Below are 23,996 nucleotides of genomic sequence, written 5' to 3'. Positions count from 1 at the left end.
CGTAGCACCATGAAGTCAGGCACCAGAAAAACTTTAAGAATCCGGTGGCAACCCGCCGGTAGCACCGGCAGGGTTACCGCTGGACTCGTAAGCAGCGCCATTGTCTTTGATATACTAAAGAAAGTAAGCTCTCTCTATATACAACAGAACATCTGTTAGTTCGTTCCTTATACAATTCCACACCTTTTCACCAATTTGCACCAAATTTTGGAAAACATCTGCGCAAAACATCAATGTGTTCATAGAAGGCCCGGACAAAGCTCATTTTAAGCATTTCATGATGAACGAACCTCAGACCTTGAAAACCACGTTTCAAGGCCTTACAGTGCACCGTTTCAGAGATATTTGCATCGCAACGCACTGCACAGCGACAGGGGCTGGCGACAGGTGGGGAGCGCGCACAGTAGGTACCAATATGTTGCAGCAATCCAACTCTCTCCTCCCTTCCACGTCTGCTCTGGGGTAAGTCAGCCAGCCACTCGCGCCCATTCTCACTGCAGTTTACTTCAGAGTACAAGATCATTGATTTTTAACAATTGATGAAGAGTTTTATCATGTGTGTTTAAAGAACCTGTGCAGAGTACGGGTACGTTTTGCTTGTTCTAAATACATCTGACATGTGTTTAAGGGTCTCGCATAAAGGTATTTCGAAGATCTGAACTGAGTGTTTCTTATGTTATTCCCAGCACAACTAAATTGTAATTTTGGGGCATTTTAAGCAATAGTAGCTGTGAGAAGAAATTTCCAAGTGTTCACAACAGTTCGCTATTTTACTGTCTGCTGTCTAAGCCATTATTGCAAATTTGATTAGCCTCATTAAAGAACAATGGGCTGTCACCCAGCCTACACCTGGTGACTGTTAGCCCCCTTCACAGCAATTCCCCATAAACTCTGCACATTTTTTAGATTAGTTGTACCGCATGCATCAAAGATGTGGCGTTAATTTAGTGCCGGCATTGCCTAAAACTCACCCCATCGCAAACATCTTTCGCTGGCTGTTTTATAACACATGTGATATGTGTTTCTAACAAACTCACATAACCCAATGACTGTCGAGTTGGAATGGATCCCATCGCTGATCATGTGGAGCCACATAAGGAAGGGCAGGCGTCATCGCTGAGCTATTAAGCAGGGACCCCACGGGCACTTGTGCTCAATGCTCTGCGATGATGTAAACCACATCAATGTACTGATTTGCTAGGATCCCAATAGATCATCATGTCTGCCCATCTTCTATGGTGCAGGGATCAGTGCTTTATTGTAGCAATCATCCCCACATCAGGGGGTTTACAGTGCCAGGTAGTATAATGTCAGTTCTCACCTGCCTCAGCCACCTGATTGGCTGAGAGCCCTTCCCCGGGCACATATAATCTATGAGTTCAGCATGCATCATGTACAACTTACCTTCAGTGCTGCAGGAACATCCCCAAACAACATACTAGATCTCTGTAGTTAATCTGCACCAATGGTCTGCGGTTCTGGACTTACCTGTGCACATATCCCATTGCTGTACTGATGCCCCAGAACCCCATGGACCATCAAGTGCAACCCCTGATGAAGAAATGGAACCATCACTATATTATTATACGTATACCCTTGAATAAATAGGTCCAATGTCCCCTCGTGATGCAGGGGCCCCTGATGTACTTATGCACTCGCGCCCCATGGATTTTTGTAATCATCTACTTGCTGCGTTGAGAAATCATCGGCATAGTAAGATGTTGCATGAATGCTATGTTGAAGCTGTCACCCTTCAGCATCCTTGCATCAGAGGCTCCTCACATGCAACTGATGTGGTGTTGTGCAAGTGGATTGCTATGGAAGATGCCGGGAACAGACAAATGCCAATTTCTGGTCAGAGATATTTTTTCATTGGGGAAAGGCAGAGGACACGCCTACTCCTGTCTCAGAAGAAAGCCACAGAGTATTTCTGGCCTAGTTTTGCCCACCCTGCAGTGGAGGCTCAGGAATATGCGTACAGCTGAAGGCAAGCATAGCCTCCTCTATTTAGACCAAGCATTAGAGCAAAGGGTGGGAGCCAAATTGTGTCAGGAAAGTGTGGTTTTGGAGGGGATCTCTTCCTATAGAAACCATGAAAATAGTGTGGGGGGGCCGAGGGGATTAGCAGCACAATTTGAATCCATACTATAGAATGTATGAGCTGCTTTGAAGCCGAAACCAAGAGATGTTACACAACTTGAAAGGCCAGGTATGGGAACGGGAGCATTTCACAAAGGAAGCCAGTCATGTCTGAGCCCCTCACACAAGGGTGCACCTGATAGTACAAATGTGTGTGACATAGCACTGAAACAGTTCACAAAAGAGTGTGTCACTACCCCCTAGTAAAATAATGCTCAACAACGCATCGTATTGCAATATGAAATATTGTTCCAGGAGCTATAACTCCACCAATCTTAAAACCATGCCAACCGATATATAAAATCTGTGATTACACCTGAACTACTTTTTAAAAAAACGAATAGCCTCCAGAAAATAATATAAGAATTTCTGTCATCCCAGTAACATAGCTTATTATGTGTCAATGTGCTCCCACAATGACAGGTTAAGTCCAGGCTGTCGGAAAATCTGAGTGCTACTCAACTGGGTGATGTTAGTAACACCAGGTAGGGCGGGGGGAGTGATGTTTAACTATTAGAGAGTGATGCTCGGTGTCCTAACTTGCCAGCAATGCTGCTCAAAAGTGCCTTGGTTGTCCCAAGTTATGTCAGAGTACAGCTCAATGTGGAAGCGTGCCTATGTCCACACTGCCATGAAAGTTTCATATTGCCGACGTTAAGCATATTGTCATGCCACACCATTGCCCTCAGGAAATCACCAAGCCAAATTTACTTTGTGAACAAAAATGTACAATGCCAGTTTCACTTTGCATAACCCGTGTTGGTCAGCATTGTCTTGCATCCAAGGGAAGCACGCTGCCCATGAGCTATTCTCCCTTTGCCTGTAGAATTATGTCATGCCAGTTTCTCATTACTTTAGAAAATGCAGTTTCACATTGTTTCCCACATTGTTTCCCAAAAGATGTTATGCCAGTTTCAACAGCCGTGACAGGGTAGTTTCACATTTCTTCAGTTAAGCAAATTGCAATTAAACGTCATTGTCCAGGAATAATACCTTGTCTGTTTCACATTGCCCTTAGAAAATTACGATGACAGTTTCTCATTGCCCTGAGAAAATTGTTCCATGCAGTTTTGCATTTTCTCTATAAAATTACCATGCCAGTTTCAATTGTTACATGCCATTTTCACATTTCCGCAATTAAGGATTCAGTCATTTTACTTCATTGTCTCTGACATAATAACCATGGCAACTTCAGTGTTAGTTATGGAACGTGTTATATATGAAATCATGTAGAAAATACTTAGTTTAACTACCATTGCCTCTGCATATTGTCAATAGTGGGTGCATGACTTGCTGTAGTGAGACACAAGCAGACAGAAAGGTTGCTGATGTTTGTCGTGCAGGCAATTATTCATTTGTAAATCATGTAGGCTATAAATCCCTCTGTGCCACCCTGATGGATGGACTGCTTTCTGATGGCTCGAAGATCTCTGGGGACATGTTTCACATGATGGTTGCCCCCCACTATCCTTGCTTAGAGCAGAAAACAGTCTGTGGCACTGATGGGGTTCATACAGTATAATGGACACAAAGAAAAACAGCCAGTGGTTAATAGCTGCCGATTATCATGAGACAGCCAGAAAGCAGGGAGCTAGAACACTAAATGCCCATTGGAAAGCTATACACCCTTCATTGTCAACAAGTGGCTGATGTGGAGGAACCTGGGTTAAAAGGCATCGACCTGATAACACTTCTTTTTTTTTACTAAAGTGTATTTTTTATTAAAAATAGCCTTTGACACTATATAATATTACAAATACCCATTAAAACAAATCACAAATATTTCCATAAAAACATCATAAAAACCATATAATTTCCCAAACTTAATCATATCTCACAGTAAATATCTAAAAAGCATACCTTTTCCTCATTGTATTATCATCAGTATCTTCTCTATATCAATCTGTATATAATACATCACATACTTCAATATCTGCCATAGTAAAGGAAAGCCCATGTCTGATCTGTATTAAATATATCCAAGGGATAAGAGGTGTATAGGGGGTTCTATACCCAATTTACACAAACTGCATCAGTGTTCCTCATAGAGCATTTTAGACCAGGCTCCCAATCTGGATAATGTGGGTAGTAGTTCTAATCTCAATAATAAAACAAAATGTCTCACTCTATTATCTTTAGTGTATTTCAAATAAATGATTGGTTCTTTATAAGGAAAAGCCTGGAATACATATTTTTAAACTGAATCTTAGCAGACAGCCAAACAAAAAATCTTGTCTGTATCTCAAGTATAGGCTTTCTCTTTAATCTATCTCATGGCAAGTGTCAAATTATTAAATGTATTCATCTCAAAACCAATATCATCTAAATAGGTTACTATCTCCTTCCTACAGAGAGCTATAACCGGTTTGGAGGCATCTTCCTTAATAAGATTTTTAAAATGAATCACTGTTATTTTCCTCCAATCACATTTTCAAATAAAAAACAGCGCTATTAATTTTCTTTAAAGTGCTGAGTGCTGTGAGACCAAGTTCACGCGTATTGCTTCCAATGGCGTACATTTAGGCAGGCCCATGCCATGTCTCCACATCTTTGCTCCCAAGGCTCTGAGCTAGCTTGTTTCCTTACCTGTGTACATTTCCAGTCCATATAATATTCCTGCTGCAATACTAGCATTATGTATTTTGAGTAATCCTTTAACCGAAAAGCCTCCTAAATGTTTTATATAATTTTACAAGTCTTATTTATAACTGAGCATCCCAGCTTATCTGCGTAGAAGGGAAAGCCCATATATATATATATATATATATATATATATATATATATATATATATATATATACCTGTCAAGCACCTCAATACATTGTTTATGGTCCAAAGGTATTGTGTAATCTGCATATAACCAAGATATATGTTGTGAACCTATGTGGGGCGGAGGGGGGGTTGGAAATTAGGTCAATCTAACATTTGTTCATTTAGATACGCAACATACAGATTATAAAAGAGGGGGCAAAGGTTTATGCTCTCACTAAGTTCACCCTCCTGATTTATGCAGATTCTAACTGCTGTGTTAGTAAACAGCTCTTTTAAATAATTGAGTATGACTGGGTTAAGACCCCAGCTCTAAAGTTTCTGACATAGGCGAGATATAATTATAGTATCGAACGAGGCTCTGTAGTCCGCAAAGCAGACATACAGAGGCCGGCTACTGTTTCTTTTGGTCCTCCACGTATTTCAGTATTCACAGGCTCGATAGGGTACCAAAGCCTCTTCTGAAGCCAGCTTGTTGATTTTTAAATATGTGCTGTTGCTTAACCCACTGGTTTATTCTCTCTGTACGTATTTGCGCAAATATTTTGGCGCAAGCATCAACCATATGCGATACTTTGAGGGGTCAGCTCTGTTCCCTTTCTCATAGATTGGGATCATAATTGAGTTTTTCCAATTTTGAGGTACAGCTCCCGAGATAAATATTATGTTATAAAGATAGTGTCATATTTTTGGCCAAGGATCTTGGTCTGCTTTTATTACAATATTTGGACTCCATCTGGTCCGGGGGCTTTGGGTGTTTTAAGTTTTAATATTAAGGGTTTGATATTATCAATCCAATAGTCAAAATTGGTAATCACTTTGCTTCCCCAGTGGGCTTGAGAAAGGGCCTCACTTCTGTTGCAGAATTATACAATATAGTTATATACTCCATCCAACTTCGAGCTCGATATGGGATTAATTTATTTTCCATTACCATCCATTTTCACCCACGAGTTGTATAGTCACTGAAAACATTGTGAATCTTTTTCACAAAGAACTCTATAGAAATGAAACCATTGGGTAGTGGCTAATAAAGCTTTATGCTCCTAAACCATGTTTTTATATTGCATGTGCTTTTTCCTTAGGATTTCAGTCTCAATTTCCAGGACCAGCTTTAACCTCTTTATATTGCGTATTTCTTTCTTAAACATTTTTTTCTGTCTAGCTATAATCTGGTCGTGGATACGATGTTCATCTTCTCTGCACACATACCTCATCTTTTTCCCGTATGTCTGCGTGTATTCAAATGCTTCCTTCATTACAACGCTAAAATGTCTCTCCTTCTCTTGTTTAAATATTTTGTTTTTGAAAAGTAGAGATGACAGGGTGGAATTACATGTTTTTATATTTTTATCTGTCCAGCTAATTTTATTTCCTGTCCTATTAGTCGTGTGACTGCCTTTTAATTGGATTTTCCCTATTAATTCATAATTCAAGGTTAATTTATTAATAACTTGATTGGCACACCCCATACAAATCAATTCAAATGCCGTGATCCTTAGGAAAATGTGCCACGGTACCAAAAAGTAGTCCAACCACGAAAAGGATCTACCATTTGTCCAGGTGTATGGTATATTACCGTTCACTTTTAGTGTTATAGAGTTGGTATAAGCTATATAGGTCTATAAATCTATTCCAGTAATCCTGGTGATCAATCTTTTTGGTGTCTTCAGGGATAACAGCCTGATCCCCAAATCTATTCATGTAAATTGTATCCACATCTGATATAGAGGGTCTTTGGTAGTTCAAATCTCCCACAACTATAAATAAGCCCTTTTCATTATCTTGTAGCCATTCATGTATTATGTTATCTATCACCTGAGTGTTTTTGATCATGGCTATATTACCAGGGGGTTATAGATGTTTTGTAATAGTAGATGAATCTCTGTCTCAGACGCCATCATCCTAACAATCCCCACAGTATATGAGGGTTCGGAACATTCTGTAATACTTAGATCATTTTTGCCCCTATAATCAAACCCACATAATGTCTTCCTGTTGAGTTTCGTCTGGCGGTCCCTGGATGGTTATTTTTTCTCTTGACCATGTTTCTTGTAACAAGAACATTTCTGTATTAAATAGCTGCTTTAAACCCTTTCCCTCCAGCAAAAATGAATTGTAACCCCTAGTATTCCAAGATAACAGACACAGGTTATTATGCGGGGATCAATCGACTTCGGTCAAATCATCCTTACATTGGTTATCATGGGTCGGAAAATTTAGATTTTTATTGGCTTCATTTAAAACACCAGCCACCCTAATGGGAATTTTATCTATGGCCACCTCTGTTAGCTTAGAGCCATTTCCCTCATTTTTTGTATTTTTATGCAGTTTCTTATTAATCACCAATGGTTCCACATATATCTTGAACTCGTAAACCGAGCTCAAGGAAATGTGTTGCATAATGCATTATTAATTCAAATACAATCAGAGAATCTATGTGTAACCATGCCCAATTGGCTTCCCCGGCAGTCAGGTATTTCCACAAGCACAAAATCAATGGAGGTTACCGCTCCAAGTTGAGGTAAACAGTGGATAGGGTCAGGCATATTGGCCCAATTTACAAAAGGGATATTATTTGTAGCATATATGTAGACAAATTTGATCTTCCTTATATTACATTTATTAATATCTATCTGCTTTAAAAAATCATCTGTGCTAGTCTTTGTCTCCTTCGGTATCCAATATTTCTCCGCAACCGATGCTCCAAGCCTCAAAAGGTCTGTCTCTAGTGTGTCATCCTGCCTAATGTTTGTGCTCATATCAATAACTCTTGGTTCGAAATCTCTGTGTTTGTCTAGGGGTAGTCTATTTTCTCTTTGGTTACTTATCCATTTATCCATTGGTCCCACAATATTCCTAGGTCCCATATCTTTCCAAGAGACCCTCCGTTGTCGAGCTGCAGTTAAGTCAAACCCATTTTCGGTCTCCTCGCATCTTATATCTTCAGTTAATGTTGTTGCTAGTGACTGCCTCACATTAGAGAATGGTTTCTTTATTAGTCGAGTGGTGCTAGTGCACTGAATCAAAGAAAAATTCCTTTCATTCACTTTAGTTCAGCATAATAGGTATGGTACACACAAATCCTAAGTTTAGTTTAGTTAGTGAATTATTGAAGGTAAATTGGTTGGAGAGAGTGCTGACACAACATGTTTCGAGCAACAAACAGGTCTTTATCAAGCCTGGGATGGGTATCTGGGTCGCAAAGTAGGTGGAGGCATTTAGCCTAGGTCTGTGTTGTTGCAATATTCATGGTGCTGAATATTGCAATCACAGATGGCAATCTCCGCACCAGAGGGAATACTCTACCATATACAGATGACCCTGAGCCAATAAGGATTTCTTCTACCTCCAGGCTACACAGCACCATGAATACTGCAACAACACAGACATAGGCTAAACACCTCCAACTACTCTTCCTACCCAGACACCCATCCCAGCCTTGATAAAGACCTGTTTGTTGGTCGAAACATGTGTTGGCACTCTCTCCAACCAATTTACCTTCAATAATTCACTAACTAAACACAACTAAGGAATTGTGTGGACCATACCTATTATGTACAACTAAAGTGAATTAAAGGAATTTTTCTTTGACTCAGTGCACTAGTGCCACTCTAGTAGAAAACCAACACAGTTAACCTTACCTACGCTTTGGGCTCCAAGAGCACGGGCCCTGCAGTTTCTACTTACAGCAGCAAGTGCAACGCAATCAGTTTTAATACATTGAGTCTGGGTGCAGCCATCTCTTCTGAACCTGTTTTCTTTATTATATTCGTCTTCTTTTATTGCCCTTTTTTTGGAATGTTTTCCTGTAATTTCTTACCTCTTTGTCTTCTTGTATTTTTAGGTTCATTCTTTAAGTAAGGATTTTTTGACACATCTTGATTGGCCTCTTCTAAACTATCTTGTGGTAGCTGTATATCCACAATGCTTATAATGGCAGAGCCTAAATTTGGTTCTGCAGTGAGTCTCCCCGATTCACCTTGTTCTCCCTTAATGGTTATATCACGAGTCAGTACTACATCTCCCAGTTTAAGCAGCCCTTCTTTTATTATCTGTTGTTCTCACCCCATTTTAATACATAATGTTAATAGGGCTTTCAACACTGTGCCATAATCGGGTGTTGGAAGATGAGGAAGACTCATTTCCTCTCGGACGTGATGAAACAGACGTTGTCGCTGCTATAGCTTTTAAGTCCAAAGTAAGGGAGAGATCATTAGTAGGACATGGTACGATATCAGCTAATACCATTGGGTCATTGTTTCGCTCCTTGGTCAACACCCTCTCGGATGAAACCCCGGCGTCGCCTTGCAGGCCATGTACCAAGTTCAATAGCAAATTATTGTCAATAGGAGGTAAACCTAGGGAGTTCTCAATGTCTTTTGTGTGTGGTTCCCCCGCTTCATCCATTCAATCGTATGTTGTGCCAAAAATCTTCCTACATTCAGCAATTGGTTTTAGAAATCTGGTAATTTTCCTGTATGCCGTGTTGTTATTACTTTGTTCGTTACCAACACTGTGAATCAGGTCAGTTGGTCTGACCTTTGTTCTTAAGTTTTTTGCAAACTGTTTGTTTGGTTTACTAATAGCATTTTGGCATTCATTAACAGTGTGTTTGTCCCTGCACAGTTGGTATCTTTTGTTGCAAACTGGCATAGCAAGCAACCAAGATACAGGGTACTTTTAAACCTGCTTACTTGTGTGTCGTTCGGTTCGCTCTTCCCACTCATCATCCGCAAACCACTGCAAAATGACTAATGCCTCCACTTCTCCTGCATGCCCACACTACCCACAACTATTCCAAATAGGAACCACTGGTACTTAGAGGTTTCAGGTCGAGTGTCGGCCAAGTGTAGCTTCTTCCTGCGCTATTGTAGAGCTATTGTAAAAACAAAGGAATACCTTCCTTAAAAATATTAATGGCAACAGGAACTGCCTGCTCCAAGGCAAAAGTGAATTGCTAAGGTAATTCAATGAGTAAGGAGGGGGGGGAATGGTTCAGAGCCAAGAGGGTCCTAGAGAGCAAAGTCTTCCGGCAACGCAGGACCACCTCACTGTGGTGCTGCCCCTTTAAGGGACTAGCACGCGGCGGAGTGACTTTGCACCCTGCCGCGTGCCCTAAAAATAAAAGAGGCCTTCCCGGCTGCAGCATTGCGACCGGGGAGCCCGAGCCTGACGCATGTCTCACTGTGAGTGCTTGGTACTGCGGGGGCTGGGGGCTCACGGAACAACGCAGTGGGAGCCTGGGATTCCCCCACAACAGTGGCAATGAAGTCAGAGACATGCCCAGACCCGGCGGTGATCTTTTTGATACATTTTTTTCACCGAACAAGGGACGGATCTCTCGTTCTACGCTTGGGGGAGGGGCAGCCCACGCGGCAATGGTCATTTTGTCCCTCATACACAGACATTTCACAGAGCTCCGGTGGGGCCTGTGAGTGCCATCCAGGCACAATTTTTGGACATATGGATAGCGGACCGCTATCCCTACAGGGACATACCTGAGATTTGCAATTATTATGATTTTTGAGGTATATTTCACTGAGTGAAGATGAGGCACTGGGGGAGACTAGCTATTCTGGAACTCCTACCCTAGGCCTCGCTGGCTCAAATTTTGGACACTCCTCAATGCTGGACAATCTGGTGACTGGCCACTGGACCACTGCTAGTCCTGGATGCTGGTGAGTGCTGTGTGCACTAGTGAAGGACTGGTGGGGAGTTTTGAAGATCAAGGAGGCCTGGAGGCCTGTGATCCTGGTGTGGAGGTTGGAAGATCAAGGTGGCTGTGTGAAGAAGAATCAAGCTGGGTGAGTTGCGGCCCCTATGCAACACTGAAGGGGTGCTCGTGCGCTGTGATCCATGAGAGAACCAGCAAACCAGGACGGGGCACAGGCTGTCCCGCAACAGCAGGGATTACACCCACCCCCACCTCCAGCAATGATCCAGATGAGGGCCCCGGCAGCTCTCCCACCCATACCCGAGTTTTACATGTCTGGCCCCCCATCCAGTCTGGGGCCTAGGTAGAAGCAATGGATTGATCGCCCTGACATGTACTTTCGGGCAATGATGGAAACCAGTGATGACAGCAAGCTGGCCATGTTACTGTATGCTGCAGGACCGGCTGTATATGAGATTTGTGACTCCCTCCAGCCCACAGACACCACCTATGCCACAGCAAAGACAGTCCTGCACAACTTTTTCCTTCCACTGGCTAATACGGACTACAAGAGGTTTGTCATGCTGTCCACTAAACAGAAAGAAGACAAGACCCTTGACACATTTCATGGTCCTCTCAGGAGACTCTCAGTGGCATGTGCATGGGACAACGCCGATGACATGGTTAGAAATCAGCTCATCCAAGGCTGCTCCTCAGGCAAGTTGAGGAGACAGGTGCTGAGAGAACCAGGGATCACCCTTCCTCGCATCTTGGAGCTGGGCCGCTGCCAGGAGATTTCCAAGGTATGTGCATCAAGGATGGAGGCGGGGTCCTGCGCGGGAGAGGTCCAAATCAGAAGAGGTTTGCGCTGTAAGTCATGGCGGCAGGGGTGCCCGGAGGCCGGCTGGCAACTTCCGTGACAGTGGCGGTAAGCCGGGAGAAGCATGCCAGAAGTGCAGGTGCAACCTGCCCCACCCCGGTGAGTACCCAGCTGCAGGGAGGCTGTACGGACAGTGTGGTCAGATGGACCATCTCGCAAGGGTGTGCAGAGGGTCCCTGCCGGTGTTGGTACCGAGAGGCCCAGTGCAATATGGGTTTTTCAGACAGTCTCACCCTCCAAATGTTGCACAGGTAGATCAAGGGGAGGAAGGTACCTAACCTGACGAGGAGGAGGAGGAAGAGGAAAGCATCTTCTTTGTTTCAAGCATTGACGCCCTCCAGTTCGAAGGGCTGAAGACAGCCGAGGTGCATCGTGGCAGTCAATGAGTGGGTGCTGGTGGACACGGGGGCATCAGTCAACTTCATGGCCCGTCAGCATTATGATGCCATGCCCTGTCCCCCCCAGGCTATCAACCCCGAAAGCTTGCATTTTCACATTTGGGGGCTTGCATCCTATTCCCCTGCACAGTGCATTTGTGGCTCAGGTGGGGCATGGAAGCTCGAAGATCAAAGCATGTTTTTATGTAACGCCCGTCAGTACCAACACCGTACTGAGCTGTGCGGCGGCCGAAGCCCTCGGACTGGTGAGCTTTGCGCACTCTGTATATGTGGAGGACATTCAACCGCTGCTGGAGAAATATGCAGGCCTGTTCAAAGGGATTGGCCACATGGTGGGGGATCCAGTGAGACTGCACATCGATGAGTCGGTGCAGCCAATTGCCCTCAAACACTGCAGGGTGGCATTCCAACTGAGGGAGTTGGTGGACAAAGAAATGGACAACTTGGTAAACCTTGACATCATCAAGGAGGTGGAAGGTCCAACACCCTGGGTGTCCCCAATTGTGGTGGCCAGGAAACCCAAGCAACCCGATTCGGTAAGAATCTGCGTGGACATGAGGCTTCCCAACAAGGCAATCAGGAGGGAATGCCATCTTACACCAACTATTGATAATATCGTTCCAGAGCTGCAGGGAGCTTGCTTCTTTTCGAAGCTCGACCTCAGGGTGGGAGACCACCAAGTCCTCCTGCATCCAGAGTCGAGGTATATCACAACATTCACGACCCACCGGGTTCTATACCAGTACAAGTGACTCAGCTTCGGAGTCTCCTACGCGGCTGAGGTATTTCAAAACATTATTAGAGGGGTGCTGGTGGCCCTTTAGGGTGTTCTGAACATCAGTGACGGTGGTCCACTTCTGACCTGGTGTTCACCAGGTCAGAAGTGGACCACCTGCAGAGACTGGTGAAAACCTTCGAGAGGCTTCAATCATTGGGCCTAACACTCCACCGTGAAAAATGTGAGTTCCTGAGGACGAACAAAGAGTTCTTTGGATTCATGTTCAACGAGGGAGGAGTGTCTCCATACCCCAGGAAAGTAAAGGACATCAAGGAAGCGAAACCCCCAGAAAATGTGTCTGAAGTGAGAAGCTTCCTGGGAATTGTCACCTATTGTGGCCGTTTATCAAAAATCTGGCATCCAGGTCCTAGCCGCTACGTGCCCTCACAAAAAAAGAGACTGAGTGGCAGTGGGGTCCATTGGAACAGGCGGTGTTCGAGGACATTAAAAGCACCCTCATGGAGGAAGACACAATGGCCTTTTTCTGACCCTGCTCTGCAGTTGGAGATCATTGTAGATGCCAGCCCATTTGGCCTGGGTGCAGTACTAACGCAAGGGGGGCAAGACTCCTGTGTCTGGCCCGTGGCCTATCCCAGCAAGGCTCTGTCTGACACGGAGCAGCGGTATTCTCAGATAGAGCGAGAAGGAGAAGCGCTGGCCGTCCTCTGGGGGTGCAGGCATTTCCGGCTGTACATCCTGGGAAAGCCGGTGACCGTGGTGATGGACCACAAGCCCCCACTGTCGATTCTGGCAGGCTCATCCTCAAAACCATCAGCAAGGATTGAGAGGTGGATGCTGGCCCTGCTGGAATACGGGGTCTCGGTGGTGTATTAGCCTGGTGCCTACAATGTACTCTGACGATCTCTCTCGCCATCCGGGGAGTCGCCAGGATGGAGAAGCTGATGGCTGCGCGGAAGAGGCCAGTGATCACATCCAACTGGTGGTGGAAGCGGCCACCCCGAATGCCCTGCCACTCGAAGAACTGGAAGTGGCGGCTGCAAACGACGAGTGCTTCTGCATCCTCAGAGCAGCATAGGGGTAGCAGGGGTTGTGGAAGAGTGTCTTGGAGTCGCTGGCTGTGTGCACACAGGAAGCAAAGGTGGTGCTCGAGCAGCTGTGGAGAGTGCGGGAGGAGCTGTCGTTCTCAGAGAAGGGACTATTGTTGAGAGGTGATTGGATCATGGTCCTGCAGGCTAAAGTACATGAGGCCTGGCATACCAAGGCCATCAAGGGGCTGCAAAGACCAAAGCCTGGCTATGCCTAAAGGTGTGGTTCCCCGAACTTGAGAAACGAGTGGATAACATTGTCGCCTCATGTGTGTGGTGTCAGGCAGCGTCACCCCCGCCCAGAGGGAGCCTGCCATCGAAGCCATGCCACTTGGCTTGCAGCCCTGGGAGGTTGTGCACGCTGACTTTGGTTCCACATCACAGGAAACGCACTTCCTGGTGGTGGTGGATGAGTACACCAGATACCTGCAGGTGGAGTTCATCCAGTCGGTGGCCTTCGAACACGTGGTGGTGGCGGTAGAAAAGGTATTTGCGGCTCATGGTCTCCCCACAGTACTCTGCTCTGACAATGGGGCTCCATTCCAAGGAGAACGGTTTGCTGCCCTGATGGAAGGCTACGGTGTACATCATAGGAAGGTCACCCCCCTGTGGCCGAGAGCCAATGGAGAGGCCGAACGGATGATGCACATGTTAAACAAAGTCTTTCGGATTGTGCAAGGTCAAGGACAGTGCTTGGAGAGGGCCCTCTACCAGTTCTTGCGGGTCTATCAAACAACCCTGCACACCTCAACGGGAGTGGCCCCAGACAAAGCCCTCTTCAAGCCGTGCCCGAGAGGTTTGCTGCTGGATGTGAGGGAGAAGGAGCCGGGGGTCATCAACACTCAACAAGTGGAGATGGAGAGCCAACTACGGACTGAGCAAGAGAACGAAAGGAGGGGTCTCCGCCCTCAACAACTTGTGCCTGGGGATGAAGAAACAGGCACCCCTATGGGAAACTAACCAGAGCTGCTAGACGTGATAGCAGTCAAGGGTTCCATGGTGACTGCGTCAGACGGCTGACCTTCGGTCACAAGGAACGTCAGTTTCTTCAAGAAACTGGGGGAGCCCAGGACCGAGGCGCCCATGGACCAGTACGTTGCAGACATACCGGATGACGGCGGGGGTTCAGAGCCCCCCCTCGATCCCCTGTGAGAATGCCAGCTGAGGGCGTGACTCCCACCCCGAGGCGAGCAGTAGGTACCCCCTGAGGACAGGGTGAGGGAAACATGCTTGTGACTTTGTCTTGGAGCCACAACGTAGTCCGACCCGGAGGGACCTTCCCAGCGGGGAAGGGGGGTGGCTATGAATAAAGGGGCTCATTGGGGATATGGTTGTTTAGGTTAAGGGTGTTAGTGTGTTGTAGATTTTAATTGTAGTCATGCCATGTGTTGTTTTATTATTTGTTGTCCTCATAAAAAAGGAGGCGTGTGGTGCTGCCCCTTTAAGGGACTTGCACGCCGCGGAGTGACGTTGCACTCCGCTGTGTGCCCTATAAATAAAAGGGGTGTTCCTGGCCGCGCCATTGCGACCAGGGAGCCTGAGCCTGACGCATGTCTCTGTGTGAGTGCGTGGTACTGCAGGGCCCGGGGCTCACGGAACAATGCAGTGGGGGCCAGGGATTCCCCCACAACTCTCACCAGCCTCCCCCACGATCGCCAAAGTCAGAGATAAGTCCGACAGAAATCAACTAGCTTTATTTACCATTGCACTGGCTTTAGTTATTGAACCAAGCAGCAGAATTTCTTGTTCCTCGAAGGTTCAAATGCACAGCCCTTTCCCTGTTAATAGTAATTGGCAATGTTTCGTTATATCCAATTCCTCATGTAGAGTACCTTATGACCAGGCCAGCATCAAGCTGCCTTACTGCCAAACCGATATGGGTCTCACAGGAGGATAGCACAGGTATCACAGGGGTCTACAGGACAGAACGGGGGCACAGCAGTGAGATAAGACACCATCGATATTTGTTAATCTTTTTAATGGCTCTCAGACTCACAATGCCTATAATGTGGGCACACAACAGCGTACTAGCGCGGGTACTGCAGCGAGGTTAACGAGTCTGGCGAGGTTGACATGGTTCATCTCCACAGCTTCCATGACTCTTTTGCAGCAGGGGAAAACCACGGCTCACACCACACAGCAAGCCCACGCCGCTAGCACACGGCTCTCTGAGTCTTCCGCAATCTCCAACAATCGAGGAAAGAACCTCTCAATGGCGAGTGCAGCAAAGCACACATTTAAATTCCTAGAAGGAAAAGAATATATTTTCGTGTTATAAGACTGCTGCCTGGCAACATTGGGGCAGTGGCTGCCCTTCCACCCCCGAGGCTTCAGGGCCCTTTCAATAGAAAAAGCTGAAAGGCCGTCGCTGACTTCTCCCATCACAAGACCTGTGTTCTCGGTCAAAATGTTGGCCCAACGGCCGTGAACACCAAGAACTAAAAGTTGGCATGTTTGCATGTGCGCGCGCACGTGCAGTGGAATTTGTGACACCTCTGTGTGGAGTGGTGTGAGTTTGTTTGCGTGCATGCATGTGGGCGCGCTTCAACCTCTACTGTACATGCATGTGATGTAAAACTCGCAGAAGTAAAGGAACCGCTGGGCTGCATGTGTTCGCACGACAGCTATTCACGGAATACATTAATTTGAACAATGTGGTCTTGATTTAAAGAAGAATTCGAGTTTTTTTGAAAAAGGGAAATTATCTAAAAAACAAACAGCTGTTGGTAGCCGTGAAGAAAAGAGTCTGCAAGTATATTATTTTCCAAATAATTAAAAGTTACTTCTTTATGATGGCCCTTAATCCGGAAATATCTCCTGCGTCACTGCAGCTCAGTAGTGGGCATTTTTCTTATCAAAAATGAAGGAGCCTTCATTTCCCCCCAGGAGCCAACATCAAGGGGAACTAGATGAGCGAGGGGAGATAAATCTGCCTCCCGAGGCCCGGCTTTATGACCTCTTCACATGGACTTAAAAGTTGGCAAAAGAGAGAGATGACAGACGGCTCTAAGACTTTGAACTAGGACATGCCTAAATACTTTGAGCAGGCCAGAAATTGTGTGCATTTTTCAACTAAAAATAAAAGAAAGACCCAAAGCTGACATGTGGGTCCCAGCTGGTGGTGAGGTGATGCTGTGAGCCAAGAATGTTAGATAGGAGCAGGGGGGCTCTGCTGTACGAGAGGGTTGTACACCAGGAGGACAGCCACGGAGGAGGCTGAAGTGGGAAGGGATGATTAGAGACCTGGGAGAAGGGCATTTGAGTGGGTTCATTGCTTCAGTGGGGCAGTGATGGCGCAAATCTTGCAGAGAGACTGTGGTGAGGAGATGTGTGGGTGCATTCAGCGCTTGAATGGGGCAGTGTTTGCAGAGAGAGGGGTAACATGTCGGGTGCAGTCAGGTTTGGGACAGCGCTTCGATGGGAAGGTGCTGACGGGGAGGTTAAGGGACCTCGAAGTTGAGTGCATTCATTGTTTGGATGGAGCTTAGATCAGAACGAGCTGTGGCAGTGCCCACATGAGGTGCAATATGTTGGGAGCATTCAGTGTTGGATGGGACTCAGATAGTGAAGGGCTGATATTAGGCCAGGAAGAGGAGAGTTATGTTTGGTAATTCAGGGATTGTGTGAGGGTCAGATTGGAAGAGTCTGGGGTACAAGCCAGGAGGTGCTGCAATATGTTGTTTGTGTTTTGAGGCTCAACAGGGATCAGCTCTGAGGGAGAGAACTTGAAGGATGTAATTTGTTGGGGGCCTTTCAAAGCTTTCATTTGGCTCAGATGGGAGCACACTGGTGCAAAGAGATTCCTGAAAGCGGTGTTATATGTTGGTTATGTACTTGGGTGAGGCTCAGATTGTAAGCCTGGTGGACAGAGCTAGGAGTGTTAGACTCTGTTGGATATTAGGCCTTTGGTAGGTTTTACATAGGAAGAGACTGGATGGGTTGTGTAGAGATGTATCATCTGTGTTTTAGTTGTTTTCAGTTGTTTTCAGTTGTTTTAGGTGCTCAGAATGGATGATGCTGGAGTACAGGCAGAAAGTGATTCAACGGCTTGCTTGACTAAGGCTAACTAATGCATCAGACACATTAAAATCACCGCCTTTCCGAGCAACTCCCAAAGCATGCCCCATGTGTGTACAAACACAAGGATTTTCTGACATTTTGGTCTCGGACTTCCCATCCCATCCCTCTCTCGATCTCACTATCTGCCTATTTGTCTGTTTTTCTGTGTGCATAAACTCTGCCACCGGTGGGTAGTTGCAAATCTAGGGAAATGTAGGTATTGTATAGCAATAACAACACAAAAATGTTTTTAAAACAGAAATTATGACCGGATAAATATCAACATGTTCTTGAGCCTGTCCAAATCCTCAAAAAATATCGAAAGCAAGCATAACGTAAACACACCCTAGACAAGCATACTATTTAAAAGGTAAATAAGGAAACAAGTGACTGACATTTGAAAAAAACAAGATATTGTTTTTGTAGTTGTGAACCTTCCATGTTTCTCTAAAGGCCACCGAAGAGGAGAGGATGGAAGACAGAAATTGCGGAAGGTAGGGGGAGGTGAGACCAGGTGGGGCTGCTGAAACTGAAAAATAGTACCTGTTAATATCTGTGAACCTACTCCCAAACTGAAGAGGGTACAATAACACGTGTTAGCACATGAGGACCATTATTGACTAACTCTCAGCCAATCAGAATGCAGGTATGCAGTCAGTAACTACTGGTATTGACTGCATTCTGAACACTCTCACTGCCAAAGTAGAGAAGGAAACAACAATTCAATTTCCAGAACACAATTCTAGCAACAAGACGCTCACTGTTGGGGAGGATCTTTATTTCACTGCAATATCATATTTAATGCACCAAAAAGAAAAGCTGCAGAGAAAATGTTTACCTTTTCATTGATCCTAATACATGTTCATGTTATACCTTTTTCAGTTCGACCAAGTTTGTAATTAAAATGCTTATATTATGAAGTCAACCTTATTATTCAAATAGGTCAAAATAAAACCATATTTAAATTTGCTAGCAGAGTGTGCTATTTTCATTAATTACTATTTAGCTAATGCGTATTACTTCTCCAACAAAACTGCAAACCATGTTTTACTATTACCACTATGTTCTAATAGCCTTATAAACTTTGTGAGGGGTAATTATTGCTTGGGATACTGGCACTTCCCCAATTTATGGCACGAGCATAACCTGTGGGTGGGTCATTATCATGCAAAAATGCCCCCTCCCTCTGTCCATAAGGTTAAAATCAGTAGAGAGAGCAGGTCAGCTCTTAAAAATGGTAATGATTTGTCTGGAAGGTAAATATTCTCACAACCCCATTCCCAAAAAAAAGAACCTTTTGGAAAAACACCAAAAATGGGGTGTCATCAACTTTTTCTCCTAACATCTCTTTCCTTAATATGTAGTCAATATTATCAAATAAAGTCTTCTTAGTTCCTTTAAGAGTAAGGATTATCAGTTGATGATAGAAATGTCACTGCTGCCTATTCTCTGTCGTGGTTTTTAGAAGGGGTGCTCGAACTTCCCTAAATGTATCCTGTGGGAATCCCCAGCATTTGTGGTTGTGGTCAACCTACACTGTGGGATTCCCTTGGGTTTTCTTAAAGATTGGAATCCTGCTTCAGGACTCAAGACAGGGTTTGCGTCCCGCCATTCAATCAGGAAGCCAGGCTTGTGAGAGAAGTTCAACCATTCAATTAGAGGTCTTGAGCCACTCGAATGAAGTTTTGAGAGCCTTCAAAATGCCCAGCTTCCTTCCTGCTTCCTTTGTGTGGTTTGGTTGACGGTCGAAATACATAACCTGTCCTCGAGAGTTGTAATATTCATCAAAATATGATGCACCCTTTGCCTTAGTGTGAGACTTGCTGTCTTGACAAGTGACCTCTGCTTGATGTATTGCTTTTTTACCATCACCAATATACCTAGAGAGAAGGCATCGCCACAATGTGGCACTAGATGGAAACTGTGTTGTCCATGTGCAAATGTGGGCAGTAAAGGTGAGCAAATTGGTGGCTTTGGAGGAGTTCTGGAGTGTTTTCAGAGAGTTTTGGAGAAGTTTATTTTTTTGGTGCTTGTGATGTTTGTTGAGTCCTGCTTGAAGCTCTTTTGCCTGAATATCATTTTATGTTGTGCATTGGCTGTTTCCTTTTTTAACCTTAACCCTTTATAAAATATGGTAAACAACGCAAAAAAGTTCTTCTTATTCATTCCCCCACTGCTTTGTGTCCCTTTGTGTCCCCTAAAAAAATAAATGTCCTATTGTACTTTCCTTTTTTTAATTTTTTAATTTTTAAAATTTATTCTTGTGTTTAATCAATAAGATTTTTACAAGTACAGTAAAAGAAGAAAAATCTTTGGTACTGTGGACACCACTTGATTAATGAAAAACAATCTGTTTTTAGACAGAAAGAGGAATCACGATGCAGGTAGTTCTGAGAGTATCGTTTGCTGTTTAGTCTTTTTTAGCGCTAATTCTAGCAATTTAGCAGTCGCCATGGTCCATCTGGCACTTTCGCCAGCCATAAGGCGACTCCAGTAAACTTCCTCTTCCACGATGATCGAATCTGTAAAAAGCGGTGCCAAGTATGCAGCTCTCTCCTTACTCAGTTGAGGGCATGTCATGAGGAGATGTTTTACAGTTTCTGGTTGCTCTGGAGTATCACATATTCGACACTGATTCGAGATCGTTGATGATCTAATGGCCAAGATTTCCTGCATCGGGAGCAAGTTCAAACGTGCCCTCATAAAGAGATTCCTCAGAGGTTTATCCTGGAATTTGCTGCAGTACTTAAGTGGAGTTTTTAACTTGTTAAAGGTCGGAGGAAGATGCTTTAGCAATTTATTGGCTATGGCTTTCTCATTTGTGATAATCCAATCTTGATATTCTATTTTGGACTTTACTCTTTGAGGGTTGCCAATAAGAATGTTTTCCATACAAGCTAAATCATTTAGCTTGTTTTGTAGGGTCTTTACCTATCCATTAAGCACTTTACAATGTCCACTCTTGATTTCTTCCGCAACCACCTGATATACTGGTAAACTGTCGACCAGCAAAGTATTTCTATATAGTTGCATTGAACTCAGCTCCACCACTGCTGCAAGGGACAACAGTCCAAGCTCACGCCTAATTGCTGCCATAGAGGCGGACTTCGGCAGACCCAAGACCGACTTCCACAGATAGCCCTCCAGTTGTAGCCATATTGATCTAGGCATATTAAGGGTAGCGTTCCTTCCGTATGCCAACGATAGAACCACTTTGGACTTGTAAAAGTGAACTGCAGGAATTAGGGAAAATTTGCCAAATTTTTTATCGACTGCTCTTGTTTAAGCTGTGAGAGTTCGAACTTTGTCCCAGAGTTTTCTGCATTGTGGTCTCCCTCAAAGAGCTGTCAATCCAAATACCTAAGTATTTGAAATGGTCAACGACTTTGATTTTTGTTTTGTCCAAGAACCAGGTTGAGTGCTCTTTGATGTTACTTTTTTTCCTTTTTTGTTGCGTTTTTTTCCATCACCATAATTTTGGTCTTAGATTTATTGATTTCCAAGTTGTTATTTTCCATATAGTTGGCCAAGTTAGTTAGTTGGCGTTGTAGACCAATTTTGGTCTGATCTAATAAGATCAGGTCGTCGGCATACAAGATTCTTGACAGGGTGACCTTACCTACTTTAGGGGGAAAGGATCTGATTTTTAATTCTGAGTCTTTGAAATCTCCCAAGAAGGCAATGAAAAGTGCCAGAGCAAGAGGACAGCCTTGCTTTACTCCTCACTCAGACGGAATAGTCCGACAGTAGGCCCTGTTGGTTTAAACGGGCATGCATGGTTGTATTTGAATGGAGGGCTTTCATTGGTTCTAGTATTGCACAAGGACAGTCCCAGGCTTTTAATTTGGACCAAAGTTTATAACGGTCTACTTTATCGAAAGCCTGTGAAAGGTCGACGAAGGCAAGGAAAACCTTAAGAGCACCGGTCTTGATGTTAGATTTTATTATATTCAAAAGTAAGACGTTTACCGCAGTGCTTGCATCTTTTTGGAAGCCTGTTTGGAAGGGGTCTGCACTAGGAGATACTCTAACCTATTTTTGAAAATGGGTGAGCAAAAGAGTTGCATATATCTTTCCAATTATATCCAGAAGAGCAATCGGTCTGTAATTGGCCGGATCTTCTCTGCATCCCTTTTTGAAAATCAGAATGATTACTGCTTCTGTCCAGGATTTAGGTACCAACTTTGTTTTCTCACATTGAGTGAAGATTTTGCTAATCAGAGCCGCCCATTCTTCCAGATGCTTTTTCACGTCAATATTTGTTAGGCCGTCAGGGCCTGGTACTCTTGATGACATGAGCATGAGTATGACTCCTTTAACGTCCTCTCCGTCTGTTAGATTGACCCATACTGTTTGAGGCACCAAAACCGGAACTTGTTGTGATCAGAAGGGTGGCCAAACAGCGCAGAGAAGTAGTTGACCCAATTTAGTTCTGAAACAGAGTTGAGAAGAACATTATCTTTCTGGCAGTTAACTCTTTTGATCAAAGCCCAAAGTTCACGCAATGTTTTGGTATTTAGTGTCTTTAGCATATCTTCTGGGTAATTTTGATAGAGAGTGAATCTCTGATGTTTAAGCCAGGACTTATACTTCTTTGTTTCGCTCCAGAATTGCTGCCCACGCTTCTTCTGTCCTACAGGTCAATGCAGTTCTTTTCAGTTTTCTCAATGTTCTACGATTCAAAACCACACTCTTATCAAAGACGTGTTTAGTTGTGTGTGGATTTCTGTTGACTCCAGAAAATCAAACTCTATGTGCCTTAAGGAGGGGCAAATAGTCTGGTCTTGATGTTTCTGCCTGAGAAGAGTTCGCCGATATAGCAGAGATGAATTTCTCATTTATCTCTAATAAATTGTCTGCTGTTAGACACAAGTGAGTTTGCTGCTTATTTGTTACAACACTTGATCCGTAGATTTGTTTTTCTGAACAGTTCCCAACCACGACATGGTTAACAAATTATGGTAACTTTCAGTAGGTCTCTGCACTTCAAAAGTAGCTACATAGGAGATCAAGGTGAGAGTTATGAACATATAGTCAAGAGTGGCTTTTGAATTTTGTCGTTCCCATGGTGGAATCAAAGGCTGATTAGTTATCAGCCATGCCGCATTGTGAACGTTTTTGGATTTCATTAATTTCATCCATACCTGGCCCCTTTCGTCAGCTGAAGAGCGCGTTGTCAAGGTGTTTGTGTAGGTTGTGTGGTCTACGCAGTTTGCATTAAGTTCACCACATATTATTATGGTGGTGACGTCATGCTCCAAGTATATGGTGTCAATGACATTGGCCACTGTTGCACATCATTTTTTAGTCATTGATCTCTGGGGATTCCAATATAAATTAATAATAGCCAACTGCAAAGTGATCCATGATTTCGATCCTGGGTCTTGATGGAACCACAATGTTAAAATTGCCAGAATTTCATAAGATTCCACCAGTTCTTGTCTTATGGTAATCCCTGAGCCCACTCGAACCGCAGTCAAAAGACCCAAAGAAGGACAGCCCAGCATTGCCCTTGAGGCTGGAGAAAATTCAATGTTGAAGCTGTCCAAGTATGTTTTCTCCACCAGCCAAGTTTCTTGGAGGTATAAGATGTCGTAAGGCCCCAAGTTCACGTCACTTGGACTTGTCAGGTGAGTGTATCCTCTGGTGTTCCAAGAGCCCATATATGTTGGTTTCTTGAATACTTTGGCTGGCGCCAGTTGGTGTGGGATGTTAACTGTAGAGGCCTTTGGAGGTTGTTGCTATCTGCCTTATTTGGTGTTGAAAGCATCTTGGAACCAATTACACTGCCCTTTTGAGGAATTCTCATCAGAAGATCTTCTCATAAATTTAGCTGTCGATATGTTTTTTGATTTGTCAGCCACTGATTCATTCGATGCAAATTTCTGCAGTTGGCAGGGCAAGGACACTTTGGTACTTAAAGTTCTTGTACATGTAGGGGTCTGATTGGTCCGGTGTCGATCTCTTCTTCTGTAGTCAGCTTCGTCGCCTCTGTGGAAGCTATGTGGCTTTGGCTGATCTTCCTGAGATTTACTTGGTTTGCGGTAATAGTTTTCTATACGACTGGCACTGGAAGCCCATCGTTTGTGCTTATACAAATCTTCAGTGCGTGATACAAAACGCTGGTTTCTAGGCGTTTTATTGCTGGCGTTTTGAGGTTTAGGGAGTTCTGTATCGGAATCTCGCAATTCCAACAGAGAGAAGCCCTGATGTTGGAGTTCTTTATGGACTTCTGTTAGGACGTCTCATAAAGCTTTTTCCTTGACATGCAG

Source organism: Ambystoma mexicanum, chromosome 9 (assembly GCF_040938575.1).
Source record: "Ambystoma mexicanum isolate Mex_15411 chromosome 9, UKY_AmexF1_1, whole genome shotgun sequence".
In the NCBI taxonomy this organism is placed as follows: domain Eukaryota; kingdom Metazoa; phylum Chordata; class Amphibia; order Caudata; family Ambystomatidae; genus Ambystoma; species Ambystoma mexicanum.
Note: the sequence above shows the minus strand (reverse complement) of the source record.